This window comes from Rousettus aegyptiacus, unplaced genomic scaffold (genome assembly GCF_014176215.1).
Source record: "Rousettus aegyptiacus isolate mRouAeg1 unplaced genomic scaffold, mRouAeg1.p scaffold_m13_p_12, whole genome shotgun sequence".
Taxonomy (NCBI): domain Eukaryota; kingdom Metazoa; phylum Chordata; class Mammalia; order Chiroptera; family Pteropodidae; genus Rousettus; species Rousettus aegyptiacus.
The window spans coordinates 30,198,487-30,223,345 of NW_023416287.1; positions in this window are offsets into that span (position 1 = coordinate 30,198,487).

Consider the following 24,859-nt stretch of genomic DNA (forward strand, 5'->3'; position numbering starts at 1 on the left):
TGTGTATTCATTTTCTTTAAGCTATCTTTTTCTCTTTTTTTAATTCCAGCTTTATTAAGATATATTTGACCTACAACATTGTATAAGTTTAAGTGTATAACACTATGGTTTGATATATACATATATATTGCCAAATGATTACTACAGTGAGGTTAGTTAACACATCTATTACCTCGCATTATTACCTTTGGGTGTGCATGTGTGTGGTGAAAACATTTAAGATCTACTCTCTTAACAAGTATACAATGCAGCATTGTTAACTATAATCATCGAGCTATAAATTAGGTCTCCAGAACTTTTTCATCTTATAACTGGAAGTTTGTAGGCTTTGACCAGCATCACCCATTTCCTCAGCTTCCAATCCTTGGCAATGACTAATTAATTCTGTTTTTATGAGTTTTTTTTTTTTAATTCCAGTGTAAAGTGAAATCATACAGTGTTTGTTTTTCTCTCTCTGACTTATTTCATTTAGTATAACGTCCTCACGTTTTATCTATGTTGTTGCAAATGGCAGGATTTTCTTCTTTCTTATTGCTGAATAATATTTCTTTACATATATATTTTCTTTATCCATTCATCCATCAATGGACACATAAGTTGTTTCCATGTCTTGGCTATTGTTAAGTAATGCTATGATTGATATTTCTTTGAGATAGTGATTTTATTTCCTTTGGAAATATATCCAGAGGTGGAAATGCTCGATCATGTGGTAATTCTATGTTTAATTCTTTTAATTCCTTTAAACTACTGTTTTCTATAGTGGCTGTATTAATTTACATTTATAACAAAAAAAATGTATAAGGGTTCCCTTTTCTTCACATCTTTGTTATCTCTTGTCTTTTTAATAATAAGCATTCTAACAGTGTGAGGTAATATCTTACTGTCATTATGATTTGTATTTTACTGATAATAGTGATGTTAAGCATCTTTTCATACACTTGTTGGCCATTTGTATGTCTTCCCTGGAAAAACATTTATTCAAGTCCTTTGCCTACTTTTTAATCAAATTATTTGAGTTTTTATTTGTTTTGCTTTTGCTATTGAGTTGAATGAGTTCCTTGTATATTTTGGATATTAACCCCTTATCAGATATATGATTTATAAATGTTTTCTTCCATTTTATAAGATGTCTTTTTATTTTGTTGATCATTCCTTTTGCGGAACTTTTAAATTTGATGTAGTTCCACCTTTTTATTTTTGCTTTCGTTATTTGTGATTTTGGTGTCATGTACAAAAAAAAAAATCATTGCCAAGAACAGTGTCAATGAGCAGGAGTACAGTTTAACATTTGTCAACTTGCAGATGTTAAACCAACCTTACATTCCAGAGACAAATCTCACTTGATCAAGGTGTAAGATCCTTTTTTAATGAATTTGGTTTGCTAGTATTTTGTTGAAAAGTTTTGTATTTCATTTACCAAAGCCTGTAGTTTGGTTTTCTTGTTGTGTCCTTATTTGATATTGGGGTCATGGTAATGCTGGCCTCATAAAATGAGTTTCGGAGTGTTCCATTCTCTTCAATTGTTTGAAAGAGCTTGAGAAGGATTGGCGTTAATTCTTCTTTAAATGTTAGTAAAATTCACCAGTGAAATCATCTGGTCCTTTCTTTTCTCCGTTGGGACGTCGTTGATTACTGCTTCAATCTTCTTTGTCATTATCGATCTGTTCATATTTTCAATTTCTTCATGATTCAGTCTTGGATAAATTCCAGGAATTTATCCATTTTTTCTAGGTTAGCCAACATGTTGGCGTATAATTTGTTCATAGTAGCCTCTCACTGGGTCCTTAAGCTGACAATTATGTGCTATGCTGTGGCTGGGAGAGGATGAAGCCAGGCAAAGTGCACTTCGAGGATCTCTGTGGGTACAGACAAAAGTGCCTCCCACTGGGTCCCTGGGCCCACAGAACTTCTGGCAGACTGTGGCTGTGAGGGGGCTAGAACTGAGTATAGGACACTTTTAACCATTTTTTTCTAAGGAGAAATAGGCTTTTTTCTGATTAATTTATCAGAGTTTATTTTATATTAATGACTTCAGAAATCATTCCTTAGAAAGTGATACATGTTTCAAACATTTTTCTCAGTTTGGAATTCATCTTTTTCCTGTTTATATTTTATATTATAATTTTTTAATAGATTTTTACATAGTTAAAATATTGGAACATTACATTCACATTATGAGTTAAGAAGCCTTACTTCTATAACTGTGCCTGTCTACTCCATCACTCACCTCCTCGAGGGTTACCATATATATCATGTCTTGTATATTCTTCAGTATTTATATAATTGCAAGTAGTTATGTATAGATGATGTTGTTTCCTTATCATTCTTATAAAACATAGAATGTCACTTATAGTATTCTCGTTTTATTTTCCCCCCCTGGAGAAACATCTTGGATATCTTTTCATATCAATGGAAAAGAATCATCATTCTTTTTTTTTTTTTTTAACTGTATTGTAATCCATCGTGTGGATATGACATCCTTTATTTCATCAAATTTGTAGTGATGGACATTTGTGTTGTTTCCAATATTGTATTATTAAAAGCAAAGCTGCAATGAACAACCTTGTAACTATATCATTTCATATGTAGCATATAAGTGAATGTAAGTATAAAATATATTCACAGAGATAAAATTACTGAAACAAAGTATAAATAAATTTGTAATTTTGAGAAATGTGCCAAATTTCCCTACAAAATATTTTGCATTCTCACTAGCAAGGTATGAGATTGCCTGCATTGTCCAAATTGTGAATTATTGCTGAATGATGAATAAAATATGTATCTCACTGTGGTTTTCATTTTAGTTTTAATGACAAAGAGTGCAAATCGTTTAAAGACCATTTCTATTTCTTTTATTCTGTGACCTGTCATTTATCCGTTCACATTTTTGCCCACTTCCCTGTTGAATTGCTGTTTTTTAACCCATTTATATAATTTCTCTGTATATTCAGATACATGTCTATTGTCTTTTCTATGAGTTATCAATTTTTTAAAAGACCATTCTTCTTTTGACATTTCCTGTTTTTGTATGTAAGAATTTAAACTTTAAAAAATTTATTACCATTATTGATTTTTTGCATTTTTTGTTTTTGAATCATTTTATCAGGCCTTCCTTACTTTAAATTTATAGAGATTTAACCATATTTTCTTTTAATTTTTAAAAATAATGTGCTCTACCTGAAGTTTATTTTAATGTACTACATAAAGCATGAATCCAATGCCATTCTTTTTCCAACAGCTACCTGACTGTACTAATATAATCTGTTAAATTAATCTTTAACCCACTAGTTTGAGGTACCACCTTAACCAGATAATAAAGACTACATGTATATGAAATAAATTCTGAATTCTATTATGTTCCATTCATCTGACTATTCATGTTGCAATACTGTACTGTTTTAATTAGTGAGGCTTTATAGCATATCTTTATCTTGAGGAGGGCTTGGTCCCTTTTACTGCTTTTCAGATTTAGAGACTTCTTGACTATTCTTATTAGTTTCTTTTTCTTTTTCTTTTTGTATAAATTTGGAATAAATTTAACTAGTGCTAGATAAAATATCTGTTGACATTTTTACCATAGTCATGTTAAATTTATAAATTAACAGGGAGAATTGACCTCCTGATGACATAGAATCTTTTTACCCAAGAAACTACTAAGTTGTTCTATTTGCTCTCATCAATTTTTTTGGTCTCATTTTAATGTTTTTCTCCTACATAGTATGCTTGTTTCTTAATAAGGTTATCCTTGGTGCTACTGTAAATGGAATCTTCTCTTTTATTGTATATTCTCACTGATTTTTATTTGCATACATGAAATAATTATATTTCCTACATGCGTTTTATATTTTGATGTCTAAAAATATATTTTTGTTGTTTGGTAGTAGTTTTTTAGTTGATTCTCTTAAGTTTATTAGATATTTGATCATAGATAAACATGATAATAGATTTACCACATTCTTTTATATTTTTTCTTCATCTACAAACATAGAATAAAAGTTCTAAGAAATTCCAAAAATATTTATGGGCAGGAGCCAATAAATCTTGAGTTGTTCCTAGTTAAGAAACAAGTGCCTTTCTACCCACAGGCTGGCGCTGGGGCTCACAGTAAGGGCTTACAAACTGTCCATATTTTGGCATTCATTTTCTTTGGGGATCAGTATATAAATATTTTTTTATAAATCATCCATAGATATTTGGAGAAAATGTATTTATGTTTACTCAAGTCATCTATTTCCTTATTTATCTTAGTGTCAAAATCTGTCAAAATTAAGGAAGTGTAATAAATTCTCCCAAATCTATTGTGTTTCTGTGTATACCTCTTTTTTCCTCAGTTGAGGCCATATTTATTTTGATGTCCTCTTTTCCAGTAAATATAGTCTCATGAGAATTATAACTTATATAAAAGAATATCTGTGCCATTTGTATGCTTTCTGCCTTGTTTTTTACTTGGTCTAATATTAATAATGTCATCTCTACTTTTATTTAGATTTTATTTTTATTTTTTGGTTAACTTTGCACATCACCTCTTTTTATCCTTTTTGAATCATTTTGTTTTTATAGTAGTAGGCAGTAAATAGTTGAGTTTTTGATTTATAATCTATTTGTGAATGTCTAGATTTTAATATAAGAGCTTGAATCGTTTGTGTTTATTGTCAGAATTGATATAATTATATCTGGAAACTTTTTAAACTTAATTTTTCCTTTATTGTGATTTCATTTGCTTTTTTTTGTTTGTTTGTTATATAGCTTACTCTTCATTTGATTTATCTTTTCCTCTTCTTTAAAAAGAACACATCTTCTATATGATATCCCTCATGATTACATTTAGATTTTCAAAAATTTTCTTCAACTTAAAATTTTTTATGCATAAAGTGAAGGAGAAAATAATAAACTTTCATTTTCTTTTATGTAAGAAATACAATCTCATACTTTTACATTTTTCTGCTTTCTATTCCCCAACATTCATGTATTTATATGTCTGATATATATACTCAGAGCCAGCTAAGTATAATTAAACCATATTTTAATAATAAAGTATTATCTTTAAGAAGACAAATTTGCAATTCATATTCAATTGTGTGTTCATATTATTGCAACTTTATAAGCAATGTCATTTTAACTTGTCTTAATACTCATCACCAGTAAGTATGTACCATAACTTCTCCGTTCTTGAATTGTTGATTATTTCTTTCTTAGCTATATAAAACCCATGATCAAGTCATTTTTCAAGGAGAGTACATAGGCTTTGTAATATCTGAATCCTTTGATAAGTAAAAACATCTTTTTCATGGCTGCTATACATTAAATAAAGAGTAGCTGTAAAATATGAATTGAATAACAAACTTTTCCCAACAAAACTATGTAGATGTGATTGCATTGTTTTCTGTCATTTACTATTGCACAAAAGACTATCTAGCCTTGTATTTGTTTCTTTGTAGAAACCTATTATTTCTCTTTGGATGTCAGTGAAAATAGTTTTCATAGTATTTAATTAATTTTTCTGTGTTTTCCAACATTTACTTAAAATGGCTTAATGTATTTTAATGTCTTTAAGCAAATCAGTTTTGGGAAGAGAAAAGATTTTTTTTTCATATCTACTTTTAATTTTTATATCTATTTTAATTGACATTGTTTTATCTTCAGTGACACCTTCAACTGTTAGGCTAATTGTCCTAAATTTGATCATTTTATATCTTTTCATTTCAATCTCTTTTTCCTCTAACTTAAAGAGAGTCTCAAGTTTGTTTTCCACATTACTAATTTTTAAATTCTAGTCTGTGTTGAAGTCAATTGGGAAATGGTTTAAAACTGTGATATCTACTAACATCTTGAAAATAAGACATAAGAAATGTAAATATTCATGATCAAGTTGTAGACTCAACTAATATCACATGCCCTTTTTTATCACCAACATATTCTGTATCCCATAAATGACGTAGAAACACGATCAGAAAAAGTAAATGATTGAGTCTTTAACATTTATTTGGGTTATTTTATGCTAAATACGTACAGTACTTTCTCCTTATCCATAGTTTTGCTTTCCACAGATTCATTTACCCTAAGCGAACCTCGGTCAGAAAATATTAAATGAAAATTTCCAGAAATAAAGAATTCATAAGTTTTAAATTGTGTGCTGTTCTGAGTAGCATGATGAAGTCTCATGCTGTTTTACTCCATTCTGCCCTGGGACGTTAGTTGTCCCTTTGTCCAGCGTCTTCACGCTGTATGTGCTCCCCACCCTTTAGTCACTTAATAGCCATCTCCGTTATCAGATCAACTGTTGTAACCTTTATTTTACTTAATAATGTTCAAGAGTAGTGATGTGGCAATTAGGATATGCCAAAGAAAAGCTGTAAAGTTCTTCCTTTAACTGAAAAGGTAAAAGTTCTCGACTTAATAAGGAAAGGGGAAAAAAATATATGCTGAAGTTGCTGAGATATATACTGAAAACAAATCTTCTATACATGAAATTGCCTAATTCATAAATTGAACTTTATTATATCATAAGTATGTATGTATAGGAGGAAATATAGCATATGCAAGGTTTGGTATTATTGGAGATTTTAGGCATCCCCAGGGGTCTTAGAATGTATCCTCTGCAGATGAGTGACTAGAATATACCCTTGAGTAACCTAACATCTTGTGATATGTTTACCTGAAAATATCACCTTAATAACCACACAACACACCTGAGTGTATACAACATTAAGTCTAGTATAACATCATTCATAAATCCTCCATGAAACAGTGCTCACTCATCAAATAAAAGACAGATACCAATATTGCATGATTCTAGAGACCAGAATATAAGTGGTAGATCCCATTGCTTGCAATTAAGCAAATCTTAATCACCAAATTACCACAAGGCAGAGGGTTCAGAGAATGTCTTCACAGAGTCCTATCTTTAAGTAAGAAAATGCAACATGTAATAAAAGATGCTGTCTATAATAAAGATGCTGTTGGGAATCTCCATATCATCTTGGCCCTCACTCACACACCAAAGGCAGCTGGCAAAGAACACCTGTGCCTCTTTGGCTGCCTGCCTGCCTGCCTGCAGGAACACATTTGACCCATATTGTGAGAAAGCCTTGCAAGGCTTTAAGAATTAATGACCCCAGAAGCAGCTCTCCACCAATAATGGATGCGGATTTGGTGGATAAATAACCTAGCTTCCTCACCCTTGGGGGTGAAACCCTGTTCATGGGCACTTTACTGTCTCCCAGGGCTCCCCAGATGACATTAAGGTCCCCAGAGTAGTAAAGTCTTTATGAGCCTGCACTTTATTAGCTGCTTTCTTCTCTCTGTTTCACTTCTCCCCTCCTGTACTAGTGTTTCCCAAGATCATCACTCCATTAAATTATGTACGCTGGAAATCTTTCTGGGTCTGATTTTGAGAGAATACAAACCCAAACAGACTCCATCCAGAAAACCAAAACCAACAACAAAAATACTGGAAAAACATGAGCGATCCCCCGTAAGCTGTATAATCAGTAAAATATCCCTTTGAGCATCCAATGATTTAAATGTGCCCAACAAACAACACATTTAAGGTTTTTCCTTCTTTTAATTGTTCAGAAAAATGTTCCCTTTTCATATTTCATAGACTATATGCAGTTTTTACTTCTCTTTATTCATCCTCAGAGGAGACATACAGACAGGCCCTGTGTGTGGAACTGTGCTGCTTCTCCCCTTGGGGCTGGTCATTTCCTGGTTTCAGGCCCACAGTGTCAGGACAGGCTGCTTGTCTCAGATCCCAAGAAAATTCTGCAGATCTACCAAGGTAATATGTGATGGAGCTCTATAGCCCTGAGGGGCTATACTCCCCACTTCATTTTGTTCCACAGTACTCGGATATAAGCGAAGGTTTCAGAATTCTTTCTCCACCCTTGTTTAACAATGTTTAAAAACACCACATTCACTCTAATATTTTATCTTGCCATTTTCTCTCTCTCAAATGTTCTCTCTATTTTACTTGCTGAGAATTCTCCATTTCTTCTGCTAAAATCTGATGCCCACAGGATGCCAAGCATTCATAGTTAGTAGCTACTTCTCAGTGCTCCCTATGCTTCTCTTCAATGCTTCCCAAGACTCATTGTATTCGTTCTCAAATCTAGTATTGGCCAGCCATACTTGTTATTATATGTAACTCAATTATTATGCAAAACAGTGGAATATGAATGCTATAAAATTATTGTTTCTATGAAAGCAAAGTAGATTGCTTCAGAAAGACTCAAAGAGAAATTGTTTTAAAAAATTTACATTTTATTTAGAGATGTGTGAGAAATTGAAATATTTAAAAATATATTTAGATGTGTATATGTATGTATACATGTATATATACATACACACATTTGTACATATATGTCTTCTGGAATCATATTTGCTTTGTAAGTGCTGCAATTTCTTGCTCTTCTTTAAAGAGACAAAAACCCTCAGAGATTCTGACCCTATTTATCTAGAGTGGGGCCAGGCATCAGGCATTAGGACTTAGTTTTTAAAGCTCCTCATGGGATCTAATGTGTAGTAAGGGTGCCAGAGATATGAAACATGTTCACTCAGAAGTGTGGCCACTCTAACGCATAATACAAGACGTAGGACTCAACTGATTATTTTTCCTTAATATTACTGCATCAGTCTAAACTTAGTGGCTATTCTTTCAGATACTGGCAATAGATCATTTGCCATCTAAGGTTCCACTGAAGTTGAAAGTTTCCATCTTTCACTCAGTCCTTACAGGAATGTTAATGTAACACTGAGGGAAAAAGGTCAAATGCTTCTAGACTGGGAATCTTTTAAACTGGAAATGGTGAGAAAAATTTTAGAATCATGTTGAATCTTTCACTGAACAGGTAATACTTGCTTGCTTTTTGCTACTTCCATTTCTTCACTGACATTATTTTTTAAGTTTTAATTCTTTGTGGCGGTGATGCATGTTATACCATACTTCATTATTATTATGGATACAAGCAATAAACATTTGTAACACATATAAGAATAATGGGATGAATTCGTATGTGCCTACTATCCAAGTTAAGAACCAGAAAATCCTTGAAGCCTTTTAAACTCTCTTTACCATTCCTTTGTTAAATTCTCTTTCTCCCACCCAGAGTTAATCCATTTCCTAATCCCATTTCTATTTATGCTTTATATTTTCAAATAACTTTAACATATATTGATTTATCTTTAAGTATGCATTGTTTCATTTTGCATATTTGGCCATTACGTACACAGAGTCTAATATACCTTTTTCTGGTACATCTGGAACTTGCTTCTTTTATTCAGTATTATGCTTTTAATATTTATTCATGACAGTGTGTCCATGTGTAATTATTTCATTCATACTATTGTATGTAATTCCATTATAGGGATATATCTCAATGTATTTAGTCATTCTGGGGGAATGGGTATTACATTAGAATAGTTTGCAGGGTTTTGTTTTGGTAAACAAAATTTTATTTTATTTTTTAATGTTTGCCTAGTGCAGTCAAAAATAGCTTCTCTGTTTGACTATTAATGGGATTTCTGAATCATAGGGCAGTAACACCTTTAACTTTAGTGTATAATTTCAAAGTGTTTTCTAAACTAGATCTAATAGTTTACACTCTCAACAGCAGCAATGTCCTAGCCAAATCCTGATAGACTCTGTCTTTTTACTTTTTACCAAAATGTGGGTTGTAACATACCACACTGGATCTAATTTGTATTTCCCAAGTAATTATTGAAAATTATCATCTTTCCCAATGTTTATTCCCAAATCTGTGAAATGCTTTTTTATGTCTTGAGCATTTTTGATTATTTTTCTATTTTTAATTATAACTCAAAGTTATTAAAATATTCTAGAAATTAATCCTGTGTTTTTTTTCTTGGTATATGTAAAAATTTTTACACCACTTATTATTTTTATTTTTATTCTTGTCAAGATTTTGTTGATGAAAAGATGGTCTAACTTTTGCATAATAATATAACTTTTCTTTAAGATTTGCAGTTTTATTTTTTATTTTACCTAAGAGATTTTCCCTTACTCCAGGGTAAAGAAAAAAAAAAAAAAGATATCTATATTTTATTCTAAACATTTTAAAATGTGCCTTTAATTTTAAAGTCTACAATTCACACAGAATCAAATTTTATCTATGAATTGAGGTAGAAATCTAATCGCATTTAATTTTCATATTGAGAAATTGTTGTCGGCACCATATAGTTAGGGGCCAATATATCCCTATAATCTGCAATAAAATTCTGTCATATAGCAAGTTCTGTGCTTTGTATTTTGTCTCATTTATCTATTTGACTGTATTGCATCAATGACCCACTGTCTTAATAACTCTAGTTTTATAATATCTTCATTTCTGATAGGATAAGTAATTTTCCTCTTTCCTGCAAATATTTTGCTCATTCTTGGGCCAGTACTCAGTAACAGGAACTTTAGAATTAGCTTGTTGAGTTACACACACACACACATAAACACACACACATGTATACACACACCCCTCTGTTTGTGAATAAAGTTTTATTAGAACCACAGCCAAGTCAATTCCTTTACTACTGCCAATGGCTGCTTTCAAGCTCCAAAAAACAAGAGTGGAATGTGATAGCAATTGCATGTCCCACAAAACCTAAAATATTTATTATCTGGTGCTTTGTAAAGTTTGCTGATCCCTGATATAGATCAATTGGGGGAATAATTAAATTTTTATGGTTTTGAGTTTTATATCCCATAACGTGATATAAATTGGGTTCATTAATTTTTCTTAGATATTTCTTAATAAAAATTTATAGTTAACCACCATAAAGACCTTATACATATATTGTTAGGTTTATTACCAGGTACTTAATTTTTTCTTCTAGCCACTATAAATTATATCTTTTTAAAAATTGTAATCTTTAATAGTTTGTTGCTAGTGAATATAAATGCAATTGTCTTCTATGTAATGATGTATAATGATTTTATAGCCATATAATTTGCTAAACTGAGTTATTAATTTTAGTAAGTCATCTATACAGTTTGTATTTTCTAAGTTCATGTATGAGTAATAATTGCTCTATTTCTCTTTTCCAATCCACATAAAATTGTAGTATCCTTTACTTGTTTTAGGGCACAAAATATGATCTCCAGAACAAAATAAAAAAGAAGTAATGATACTGAGCAAGCTCATCTTCTTTCTTCTGTAAAAGGAAATGCTTAAAATTTTCAATATTAACTAATGTGTTCGTAGGTTTCTTAAAGGGCAATTTAACAGATTAAGGAGTTCTCCTCTAGTGCTCATTGCAATGAATTTTTACCATGAAGGGATATGGAAATTTGACAAAAACACTTTTTGTATCTGTTGAAGTAATCATTGGGACTTTTAAAAAAATCCTTTAATTTGTCAATTAATAGAATTTAGTGGTGGTGGTGGTGCTGGTGGTGGTGTGTGTGTGTGTGTTTTCATTCATTTCATTTTTTTTCTCCACTAGTTGGAAGGTACAGAATTTATTTATATTCTTTTAGTAGGTGCCCTAGGTATTTTATCACTTATGAGTAGCTTAAGAATATCTAAGATTAATCAATTTTTCCCACTTTCTCAAAAACATAAAGACTTGGAATATTTTAACCTGAATCAGCCCCCATTTCCATTTGTATACTGTCATTAGAACTAAAATACTTAATCACTTATTTTTTATGTTTTCATAGATTAGAGTATTGTCATTAGTGTTTTGACACATAATGTTTGGTTGTATTTACCCACATCTTGAACATTTTATTTCCTCATCATTTTTTCTTACATTTTCCTTCTTCCAAAGGCTATCTTTCAAAAAATTCTTTGGTGAGAGTCTTTTAGTAATATATTTAGTTTTTGTTAGCGTTTAAGACATCTTTATTTTGCCATTATTCTCAAAAGGTAATTTCGCTGTTTAGAGAATTCTAATTGACAGTTTCTGTTCTCTCTCAATGATATCTTGACAATACTACCATTCACTATATCTGGCTTCCATTGTTAATGTTGAACAATCAATTGCTAACTTAGTATCTATTATTTACCTTTTCTCTAAAGTTGCATTTATTATTTTTTCTCTTATTTTTGCTGCAAATTTCATGCTACAGATTCAGGTGATAATGTCTTTTGTTTTGTTTTTAATTATTCATTCTACTTGGGATTTACTGTGTCTTAAATTTAATGACTACTGGGCTTTCATTAATTCTAGAAAATTAACAGATTATATTCTAAATACTACCTTTCCACTATATTTTCTTTTCCTTTATTCATTTTTTAAAACATATCCTTACCATATTCACTATGTTGATTTATTGCTTGACTTCACTGAATACTCTGCATATCCTGGAAAATCTTTTCAGTGCTACATTCTAATTCAAAATTTTCTAGTTTAGCAGTATTTAAATCTATGGTTCCCAAAGCAAGGAACTCTGTGTTTGATTTGTCTCATTGAATTCATAGGGCCACAGAATATTTTGACTATTTGAGGGGAACACAGCACATCTCAACACTGTCTAGTAGTAAGACATCGTACTGCTACTGCTACCTACAGGTAGCTCAGTTTCAACATTCCTTCTGATAAGTCGGTCAGGTCTTTTGTAGTTGTGATCAAAAGCAAATACCATACACAATCAATGTGAAAAAGGAAATGAGGTTAGCCATATCCAATCTAAATCTAAAGTTTGAAAAGTTGTGCAGTGCCCACCAGATACACATATTTCATTTGTTAAAAGTGGCTATTTAAGAATTAAATAGAATTGTTAATTTTTGTTTAATTTATTCTTATTAATTTCAAACAGCTACTAAGTTTTTATGAAAAATACTTATTAAATATTTGATACTAACCTAGCTACTTAATAAATCAAACTGTGAGACATTTTTTCAGGCCTATAAAAACCTTTAAAAAATTACTTGGATACTGAGGTCACCATGAAATGCAAAAGTTTAGAAACCTCTTGTTTAATATGCTTTTCAACCTTTAATTTTAAAATGTTATGTTTTTCTTTCCATCTATATAAATTTGATTTGGTTCTTTTTTCCAAATTACTTGACCATTTAATACAATCTCTTGCTTATTTCTCATATTTACCCACTTTTCTATTTTTAATAAACGTATTTTGCATACTGACATGTATATACATCTAAATTTTCTTTAATATTTATGGACTTCTATTATTTACATTTTTAGGTACCTTATTGTGTGTGTGTGTGTGTGTGTGTGTGTGTGTGTGTGTTTTAAACTGGTCCATAAGCATACCATTTCATTTCCTGAGTGTGGTTGAGATTGCTTCACTATGAATCAGTCTTTGGAATTTTACCTGTGACAGTTATTTAAGGACTGGTTTTATTGCTGCCTGGCTCAAAGGAGCACCGCCATCTCTGGAGCCCATTAAAGTAAATTCTTAGCTTAAAAAATTTTGGAAAACATAGGGAGTAGGAATTTGGATCACAAATCTAGTGAGGAATGGCTCATGGTTAGAATTTCTCCAGACATTTTTTCTTCTACTTTAGCAACAAATTATGGACGAGCAAATTTCTTTACTAGTACTTTATATGGGAGGGTATTTTTTATATATATCTAATTCATTCTTCAAATGATAGTAGGCCTTTGGAATTCTGGCCTTATTCTGGTGTAGGTGGTCTTTAGGTTTATCCTTCTTATTTGATATTAAAATAAAAACTTAGAGTAAATGGGGAATCGGGTTAAAAATTCAGAGCCCCATCAGCTTTACTCTTCGCTTATCCCTTTGAATTTCTATTTTTACTATCTTGGCTAATAAAGGTTTCTCTTATTTTCGTAATAGCATAAAAATATATTTTTAATTTTTTAACTAGCTTTGCATGAGAAGATGTTCATTGTATTAACAAATTTAGGTCACCATACTGCTAGAGGAAAAAAGTTGTCTCTTCTTTGAGTGAAGAGAGATTCATCATGGTGTTTATTAATGATGTTTATTTTTTTATTTTTTAGTATGTATGTATGTATGTATGTATGTATGTATGTATGTATGTATGTATTTTACTGATGTTTAGATCTCCTTTGGTTATCTCTATTTTCTACAGGGGAGTGGATAAAATTCCACTAGCAGTTCCTACATTTCCCTGTGCATAATTCTCAGCCAAATTCCAGAGTCTAGTAGGCGTTCATCTGGTTTGGCACTGCTGAATCAAATTCTCTGGTAACCTCAGGAGGCAACTGCATGTAACATGGGTAATAATCATGTGTTCACATTGGTAATACCCTACATCACTAAGCTAAAGATGAGAAATGGTGCAGACTGAGCTTCTTGTCTAAGTCAAGCACTGATAATTTTGTAATTACATCCTATTTAACTCATTCCTCAGTTAATAGAACCCCTCAATACTGGAAAAATGTCATAATCTTATACTTCTAACACTACTGTAATTTCATTCCCTTTTTTCTTTGGGGAAGGGTTATTTTAAAGAGGATTTAAAAGAAATTCTGGAGAGAACTCTTAAAGGATGGTTAGCTTGACTTGACATAAACTCAGGAGTTTGAATGCCAGTTAATGGGGCCAACTGAGAGCTGACACTGGTTTCTTACTACATTTCTCTCTCAGTGAAGAATTTAGATTTTGTGAATGCTTAGTGCTGACAGGCAATGTTCTGGCATCATGAAATAGAATGCGAGATACAGTTATCAGTCCCAAGTTCTTCTCCATATACCAAACCAGAGCATGAAAGAGATCAGCTTCAGACATTTTAAATTCTCATCTATCTATAAGAAAATATTCAAATTTTTAAAAAGCACTGTCTATAGAAAAAGACCAAACTAAACAAGTATATTTAAGTTACCTTGAGTTGGGAAGAAGAGCAAAAGGCTATATTATTATGATAAAGCTGTATGTGAAGGATAGAACTTAATCCACAGTATCACCATAGTTATAGAATGTCATAAAGTCACCAAATGTTAGAGTTTAATACCCATTACTAGAAATAGAAACTGAGTCCAATAGATGTTATGCATTTTGTCCAATTCTTTATGACATATCAAAACACTTTAAAAAATGATTGCCATGAATCCTTGTGCCAGAAGCTAAGATAACCCAGGTAATAGCGCATGTTTGGCTCAGTCGTTTTTATGCCTCATGGTGAGTGATCAAGAAATTAGCTTGCTTGCTAATCATGAGCTTGTTTTCTCTAATGAATTAAATATAGTACAATGAAGTGCCCTCTTGGGAAGGAAGCCAAATCTAATGCAGCTAAAGTTGAGTGTGAAATAATGAAATAATGAAGTCTACATAGACATGGCTTCAAATGGTATATTTGTCTGAGAAGGCAAGAAGGTAAAGCACACAGGGGAATGGTTTACACTAAATACAAATTTCAGTTCTGAACTGGGTTCTCCCTTTAATGTAACCAAAAAGGTATATATTGAGCACTTAGTGACACATATTTGAATAAATATTCTTAGTGTCTTCAAAAACTTTATATTCTACTGTTATTAATACTTAATTCTTAATAGACTTGACTAGTTTCCCATTTGCATGAGTGAGATAATACTTCCAAAATGTGTTAAAGACAGCAGAGACAGTTGTGCCTCAGATAGTAAGAATTTCAGTTTCAAAATAGCTTCAGAACACACCATTTCCTATATTTCTTTGTACTTTTGCAGTGCTAGACACATGGTAAATGACTTCTGTTCTCCCTCAGTGGCTAAAGAGAGAACAGTCAAATGCAAATTCAATGAAGCTAAACAACTGATTTTACCTTATATTCTTACACCTACTTTGTTTTACTCTTAAGTCTTAATGGAACTTATCTCTTCCTACCAAAGTGCTTTGACAAGCTCTCTATCTAAATATTTAGATCAACACACAGGCAGCTGGAATGGAAGACTTCTTATCACAACACTCAGCTCTGTTTGTTTTATTCTCTACAAAGACATGATGGAGAAAAGTGCATTGCAAATAAGAGTTACAGAGTAAAGAAGGAGAAAGACTTTTTTTTTTTCTATTGCTGGGGGTGGAGATGGGGACTGGGGACACAATGTGTCCAACACTGCTAGTTGCAACTTCTCTTTGCCATCAGGTTTTAAATTCCCTGATCAAGGGCAACAACTTCCTGAATTCTTCCAGGCTCATTCATGTTCTGCCTCCTCCATAAAGCTTTATCTGGCCATTTTCACTCTTATTCATTTCTCATTCTTTAAACTCTCTTATTAACAAAGAAAACTATGCCACCCATTTCAGCACTTAATTTAGGTCAAACTCTGTTGTTCTCCATATTTTTCATTTGAATTTTTCTATTAGTCTGCAATATGAACAACATGATTCAATATGCAATTAATCACACCTTTGTTTGTATTATATATGCCAAAATTTTATTGGTAAAACTAAGTTACATGGCCAAGCCTGAAGCCAAGGGTCAGTAAAGTCAATTCTGCCCCTGGAGTGGAGAGCTGAAAGTCGCATGGAAAATAGTGTGAGTACAGGAAAGACTGAAGAATTAGAACCTTTTCATTCAAGTATTTGTATTAACCTCCTAATTATATAATCTCGGGCAACACATTTAACCTCTTCAAATTTCAAATTATTCATTCATAAAATGAGTGGACACTACCTCCTTCTTAGTCATAAGTTTTTATCATATAAGATAATGAAATAAAACAATGAGCACTAGGCCTGGCTCTTCTGCTATTGACAGCACTTGATATGTAAAGTACCTGATTAGCACTATATTGACTAACATTGAGAGCTCTCCAGCCTAAGAATGGTCTACTGCATGCAGTGTGAAACAAAAACTAGAAATATTGAATCAGAGTCTGGGCAATGAGGGAGGGAAACTGACCATTGCCAACTCCCTGATGATACAATTCTTCCCATATGGATTCTGAGCTTCCTCCCACCCTTAGAGCTGAACATGCCATATGCTTATTTTCCCTTTCCCCTTGAAGCTGGACTTGGACATATTGTGAAGGTCTGCTGGTCAATCCCACTCCCATCCCCAGGAGGTCTTTGACTATAGAGCTAAAAATAAGAACCACGGAAAGTTCTCCAAGGACGGCCTTAGCAACTGTAGCCACTTCTGAGCAGCTTTGACAGTAGTGTGAGCCACTGAGGTGGATGCAAGAGAATCTAGTTTCTGGGGGTAGCAATAGCAGCTTCACTAATTGCAGCAGAGATGCTTCCATGTCGAGGGCATGGCAGTACCTATTTCTTCCACATCCGTATAGTGTAGGTATCATCCTCACCTGCAATGCTTTAAGTGTGGTTCTCCAGTGTTTCACAAGCTATTTAGCATTCTCTTATAAAATGTATTTTCTACCTAACTAATTCATCCAGATTTTATCATAGCTTGAAATTAAGAACACTTATTGATATGGAAATTGGTAACAAATGCAGGAAAGTAGCAGAAGTAGGTGATCAATAGAGTCTCTAAGAAATTTGGAAAATGAGAGATTGGTGTGGCTGGGACTATGGGCAGTGAGAATTCAGTTAGTGCTAAGGAATAGGCCCTGGGAGAGCATGGAAAAAATTAATTTAATGCTCCTTTATGATCACTAGGGATAAATGCACAGCTTTCGGGGATCAATTGCCTACTTCCCTAAAATAGTATAAAAGGTTCAAAGACTGAGGGGTTACATATTGTGAACTTGAGAAAAGAGACCAACAAAGTCATATTTCTTAATTTTCACTTAAATATATTTCTTTTACTGATAGAATCACTATCACTTTCTATATTACTTTTAATCTCTTATCTTTTGCAACTCCAGGTCTAAAAATTAAACAAAAAGTTGAATCTTTATGGTTGCTCTATGGCAATGCCTACTAAATTTTCAGTCTCATCAGGTCTTTTAGGGCACTGGCTAGCAAAGATGAGCAGGGAAATTTTGGGAACTTCAGATAATTTGCAAGATTTCAAATCCTCCATGCCAGTTAAGCTTTCCTTACTGACATAAAGAACTTTTCACCTCTGTCTGATAAGGCTATTCAGAAATTGAAACTCTCCACTGCAAAAGATTCCTTGCAAGAAGTAAATTCTCTTATCACTTTCACCACACCTACACTCATTGTCTCTAGATTTCAGGTAGAGTCAGATTCTAGCATATCTCAGAGGCCATCTCTGAAGCCAGTTATAAGAAGGGATGGCCACATAATAAACAAGGTGTAACAGTATGCTAATTTCTATTAACAAAAGCTAGCAAATAGGAGTATGAGTTTATTTCAATGATGTGAGATTAAAGAGAAAAACAATTTTTGGCCTGCCTGATATTATCAACATTGATGAATGTGCTAGAAATGTTAATTCACCCTGCTAACTGCCAGAGATGCCAAGGGTATTGCTGAGTGAAATCTCGACTCAAAAGTTAAAGCAGATTTATCATATGTGACCCTTTGAACCCTCTCAAATGATGCCCCCCAAGAGAGCCCAGAAGTTCTTCCTTCACCGAATCTTTGAAATATATATTAGTGAGAAAGAGAACTATAATGTACAATCTTGGAGCACAGTGAGCTGATGAAATGTACTGCTGTAAAAATGGATTTTTTGATTTCGGTTGAGCAGCCAGGATCCTAGGTGGTAGAGGTCAGATTAAGGGACTTGTTAGATCAAAACTGGAGTGGTTGCCATGCTAGGTAGCGGGCCACAGTAGTAATCAAATGCTCTGACCTAAAGGCTCCTTGGGTTTCGAATTTTTGGAAAGTCCTCCAAATTAATATTTTATTTTTGAAAGAGAGTGAGAATAGAGATAAAAAGATAGAAAGAGGGAGAGAAAGAGGGAGATTGAGCAGAATATTGATTTGATCCACTTAAATCCAGAATAAGAAGTAGGGTATTTATATTAGTCTTATTGGACCAAGCTTTATCTTGATAAATCAAATTAGCAAAGATCTTTCTTTCCTACAGATTTCTATAGCTCAAAGTGAGGAGACACAAGGGAGGTTTCTTTTCTGCCTTTTTTCTTTCTTTCTTCCTGCCACTTATTCATTCATTCATTCATTTTTTCTTTCTACTTTGCTTTGCTTTGCTTTACTTGGGAAAGAAAACCATAGAAACTAGATTTATGAGTGAAGTTCCTCACCCCTCTGCCATTTTTAACCCTGAATGTCTTGAATACTGCCTAACACAAAATAAATGGTCAATAAATGTTTTGAATGAATTAATGCATTGTAATATTCTTTAACGTTACTTCATTCTGTACGTAATAGGCTTTATTTATTTATTTATTTATTTTAAAAAGAGGATGCTCCATTTAATTTTGAATGTAGTGGAGATACAGTATACAAGAGAGAGCGCAAGGAGTCAGTAGACATACTGCTCTTGAGTCTCCATCAGACTAACAAGCATTCTTTTTGGCAAGAGAAGCTAATAGTTTTTTAGCACCTACATAGTTTTAGTCCTTTCAAAGTATGTTCTGTAATCTCAATCTTTAATTCTACTTTTAAATGTTGAGAGTTTCTAGATCTTTCACCATCTGAGTTACTCTTCTGTAGAGGACTTCTCCCTTGTGACTGTTGAAAGTTTGGGTAAGGTGTCTAAAATCCAGCAGTTTTTCAGGTGCTACAAGGTCAATTGGTATGGTATGCCTCTCTTCCTTATCAATACAGGTTCTTGATAAACAGAGCCTGAGAACATAAAATAGGGAAGTGATTATTTGAGAAATTTCTTTCAGAAGAACACAAGTAAGGGAAGAAGTTTGGCTAAGATGAGGAAGGTTGGCTAAGGTGAGGAGCTAACCAAGAATACTAGTTTAGGTGTTCCAGTCACCAATTCTAGTGTATATGTCTGTGTGTGTGTGTCGGGGGAACTTGCCTACACCAAGTAATACTTAGACATCAGCAGTTTGTCCGAGAATTTAACTCAATTTAGGTACTATCTACCCGAAGATAACATCAGACTCCATAGGTTAAGGGCTCAGTCTCATAAGACTGCTATCCCCTCCCCACCATCCTTAACAACTTGTGTTTTTGACTGACTGGCTTAGTCATTGGAGGTTCCAATGACACCCTTTAACTCAGGATGCCAATTGCAAGTCTAGTTTGTTAGCTGTACTTCTGACCAAACTGGCTACAAACCAGAGATTCCCATAACCCCCTTCATGGGTTCCATTACTTACTAGTGAGGCTCACAGAACTTAGAAAAAGATTTTACTCACTAAGATCACTGATTTATTATAAAAGGTTTTGACTCAGGAATAGCTAAATTGAAGAGATGCATGGGGCAAGGTATGGGGAAATGGCAAGGAGCTTCTATGCCCTCTCCAGACACACAATTCTCCCCAGATTTCCACATGCTCACCAGCTCAAGAGTTTTCTAAATCCCCTCCTTTGGGGTTTTTAATGGAGGTTTCATTATACAGGCATGGTTGATTAAATCATTGACCTTTGGTAATTGAATTCAATCTCCAGCTCTTTTCCCCTCCCAGGAGGTAGGGATAGGTTAGAGATGTGAACTGGGCTTTTCGACCCAGTAATCACTTGGTCGGCTGTCCTGACAACCAGCACCCATCCATTCTAAGATGCTTTCAAAAAGTCACATTATTAACATAACAAAAGACACCTTTGTTACTGTCTTCACTTAGGAAATTCCAAGGTTTTTAGGAGCTCTGTGCCAGAATTATATATATTTCTTATAAATCACAATATCATGCATGTGATCTTAACTGAAGTACAGCCTGGTTACACAGGGAGTTCTAGAAGGTGAATTGCATCATAGTCTCATTCTAAAAGCTAGGGAGCTCATCAGCCTCTTGTATCTGTAATTCCATTAGTCATCAGCTGCAGGCTATCCCAGAGGAGAGTGTTACCCCTCAGGCAACGAAACTCTTATTAGCCAAAGGCAGTTATCAGCCAATGAGGCCGGGTCTAGGTTACAAGCAGCCAACATTCGTCTAAGCTAGGGAATAAGAACACCAATCCAATAAAGCATATCTGGGCAGGGCACCAACAGTGTCTCCATGGAGCCTAATGTAACATTTGTTTCTATCAGTTACATCACATTTTTATTTATATGAGCTCTTTCATCTACTAAAATCAATAAGAATTTTTTATGCTTCTGCTGCACAAGGTTTTTTTAACCTCAGTATTAAACATTGCATTCCCCACTATTATGCATCACTTCATTATATTTTGGATGCTACTCTGTAAACCACCTGATTTCATATGAATCCACATTTGAGTTCTGGTTAAAAAAAAAAAATAGACTGATTCTATCAGTAACATATGGTGTCTGAGTGTTTAACCTCATTTACTAATGCCCGATATACAGAATGTCAAAACCAAACCCAGCTCATGTCTATCACTTTGAAATCAATGTTTTGCTTCACAGAAATATCATACCTTTTAGGATAAAAGGTTTTATTCATTCAAAAAATAGTGGTTATGAATTCCTTAGATCAAAAGTTTATTAAAGAAATATTTATGTCGTCCACCCCATTCCCTATTTAGTATTTGGTTTCAGAGCATCTAGTACCTAAAGTACTAGCTGGAAAGCCAGAGGTTTCTAGCTGGCTTTTGTTGATCAGGTGTCTCTGATCAACAGGAAAATGCATCAATCCCTTCATGGAAACTCTGAGTCCTCAATGCCAGAGAGGTTAATGTAGATTGTGTCTGGTTGCCCGAGGTCCAAGCTGTACTTTCTGGCCACATGGATGGTTAATGCAATCAAGGATGAGATTAATCAAATTAAAAGTCTGCTTTTATTGCTCAGAAAATGTACCAAATTCAATGCTCTTTGACAGCAGCCTAGAGCTGGAGGCCTGGCTCTAATGCAATCACTGCTAGTTCAGTACGGCCAGACAGCATGTCATTTAGGGAAGCAGAACACTTCTGTGCTGGTTATGCCTCCACCTTGCATTTAGAAACCTTTATTAAGTGTGGAGGAGGAAGAAATTTCCTCTATCCTCCTAGGTTCTTCAGGCCAGTCTAATAATTCAATCGATATGAGATATCAAGAAGAAAAAATTGGAACCCCATATACACAAGAGAGTCAGAGACTCTTCAATACATGAGAGGTTCAAAGACAGAAAGAGAAAATGAGGTATACATGCCATTCTGAGCTAAGGATCACCTTAGAGTTTCAGAGAGGAGGAAGGTAATTTGTAAGACAATAAAGCAGATGTTCAGTAATGAGAAGTTTACACTGCCCTATAGATAGCTCATAAAAAGTTATTTCTGATAATAACTCTTATTATGAGCAAAGCCATTAATTTAAATTCTTTAAGGGAGAGGTAAGAGTTTCTCTCTAAAGTCTGCAAGGTCTTGACTGCCTTCAGTTCAAAATAATTCACATGCCAAAGTCACACATTTTGGGGAAGACTGTTCAGAACCCCTATATAAACAATCAACATAATCTGCATTTACTTCCAGGATTGTTTTGCCTCCAAATACACTACTCTGTTAACTGGGCATCCTCACCAGTTATTGTACAGTCCCTGTTACTCTGTCGTGCTTGAGAAATCTTAGAAGCCTGCTCTTTTCATCTCCTCAACCCTCTCCTACTGTGTCCCACTTTAGGAGTTTCTTTCACACGCATCCAATTGCATATGTGTAAAAATCATTCCCTTTGGAGTATTGAAGGAGACCAATTTATTCGCTATCTATTATGAGGAAGACATAATATAGGCCTTTGTGATTATCCTTTGAATTTGCCCTTTGATGTTGGAGGGTGGGATGGATAAAATAAAAACTTTAGAGAAAGATATAGGTTTAATTCCTGTCTTCCTAATTTGCTCTTTACAGACTTTTGGCCAATTATTTAATCTCTCTGCCTCCTTAAAGTGGGGCTCAAGATACCCACCTTTAAGGCATTTTGAAGGTTAAAAAACATGCAATCCATAGTGTTGCATTTATTGAAAGTCTGTTAGGTTTTCTCATTTTTGTTGGTATCATCATTATTAACCAAAGTTACAGAGGTTCAAAGGGATCAGGTGACCATACTTCATCCTTCCCCTTCCCCTTATCAAAAATAGCCTCTAATAAAAGTAAATTATATGAACTACTTCCAACTTAGCCTGAATTTGCTTCTAAATGCTACTTTTCTCAGATGTTAACATTCATTAATTTGGAAGCTCATGATTTTGGTTGCAATTGGAATTACCCAGGAAACTTTGTGCATGGTTCCCACCTGTAGGATGATCCCACCTTGGGTCTATTATAATTAGTCTGCAATGTTGATTGGGCACAAGAGTATTCAAAAACTCCCCAGGGATTCTGTGGTGCAGCCAAGATTGAGAGACACAGCACCAAACCATTCCCAATCAATGGACATAAAGACTGGTTAATGTTAAAGAATTTCATGAAGGACTGGAGGACATATGAGCTCTGACAGTTCAAAACCTTCGCACATTGGACAGGAAACAGCTTTGACCTCCTTTAGGAGTGGTTGCTATTTCATGAACACTGAGAGGGAGCTCCATGAGAAACGTGTGTGATCTTCTAAAAAAGGAACAAACCCTGCAGGCTAAGAATTCTAAAGCACTCAGTGACTGTGCCTATATGTGTGACACTGACTCCAGCATACGCTTGCCATGGTGCTCAATAGGAGTGTATGAGCTGGCCTCAAGAGAGCCCTCCTTATAGCTCTTGGTTATAATTTATTTTTCCTATGCCTGTCTACTCAGCTAGACTCTGAGTGTCCTAAAGTTTGGGAATGTGTTTAGTTTTTCTCAAACAGCCATTTAAACTTTGTGAACTAGATTTGGGAAGTTCCACTGAAATTCAATTCAAAAGTGCTTGATGCTAACCAACTTTTAGAGTCTGATTGAGAATAGCGTGAATTTAAAATTTTTAAACAAGCACAGGAAGACTTTCTAAATGTATCACCAATTTTCATTGGCCAATGAGAATCTTTTGCCTTAAAAATAAACTCTTAGGTCTTGGTAAACAAAATGGAGGAGCAGCTATTTAGACAAATCATTTTGTTATGAATTCTTCTGTCACTTTTAATCTTTTCTAGAACAGGCAGAAAATAAGTTAATCAAATAATTTAGGCGAAGATAGATAAATTAACAACACTGATTTCTCTTTTTCTAATACTGTTATACAACTCATTTAAAAAGTGTTCCTCCTTCAAATGTTTGCAGGATTCCAACTTGTCCTGCCTAGCCTTAGGCAGAAGGTTTCTACACTAAAAAGTTAGAGCTTAACATATGGATATATTGAATAACTATTTTTTTAGGAGACATTAAAAGTCTTTTTTTACTAGTATCTGTTAAAGAGATTATTTCAGTTAAACTGAATTGGTCCAACTGCATAGAAATCATGGCATTTTAGAAGTTCTGTGAATCAAATGGTCTCGCTTTGTAGATGCTCAGGCTAAAAATCAGAGATGCTGAGGAGTATATATTCAGGGCTGCTCAGGAGTCTATTAACAGAAGAGGGCTCTGATCCAAGACTCCTTGAAGCCCCATTTCTTGCTCACTCCATGCCACATATTGCAAATTTTTCTTCTTTTGTCTTTAAAAATTATAGGGGGCCAGGAGAGAGGGAAAATGGGAGTCCATTTTACATATAGTACGATTTCAAGTTACTAAAATCATACTCTCCCCCAGTAAAACTCTTTGAGAACTTCTCTTATTTTAAAAGACCTGAATTGTCTGTACCCTGCCCCAACCTGTGTGGCATCCATCAATATTGCATCTGCCTCCAGAATGTGGCACAAGGACACAGGGGAGAAGAATGAAGAGAGTAAGTAGCTGTGGTGTTAAAAAAAAAAAAAAAAAAAAAAAAAAAAAAAAAAAAAAAAAAAAGAGTAGTGAAGATGAACACTTCTGAGTGAGCTCAGTGCTGATCTAATTGGTGAGTCTGTGTCATTTCTACCTCTCCTCACCCTGCCCTCATCATTCTCATTGCGTTCCTTCTGGGTATATGGTCACATGTACTTCTTAGAAAATTTCTCTAACTACTAAAATAGATGAGGGTAGA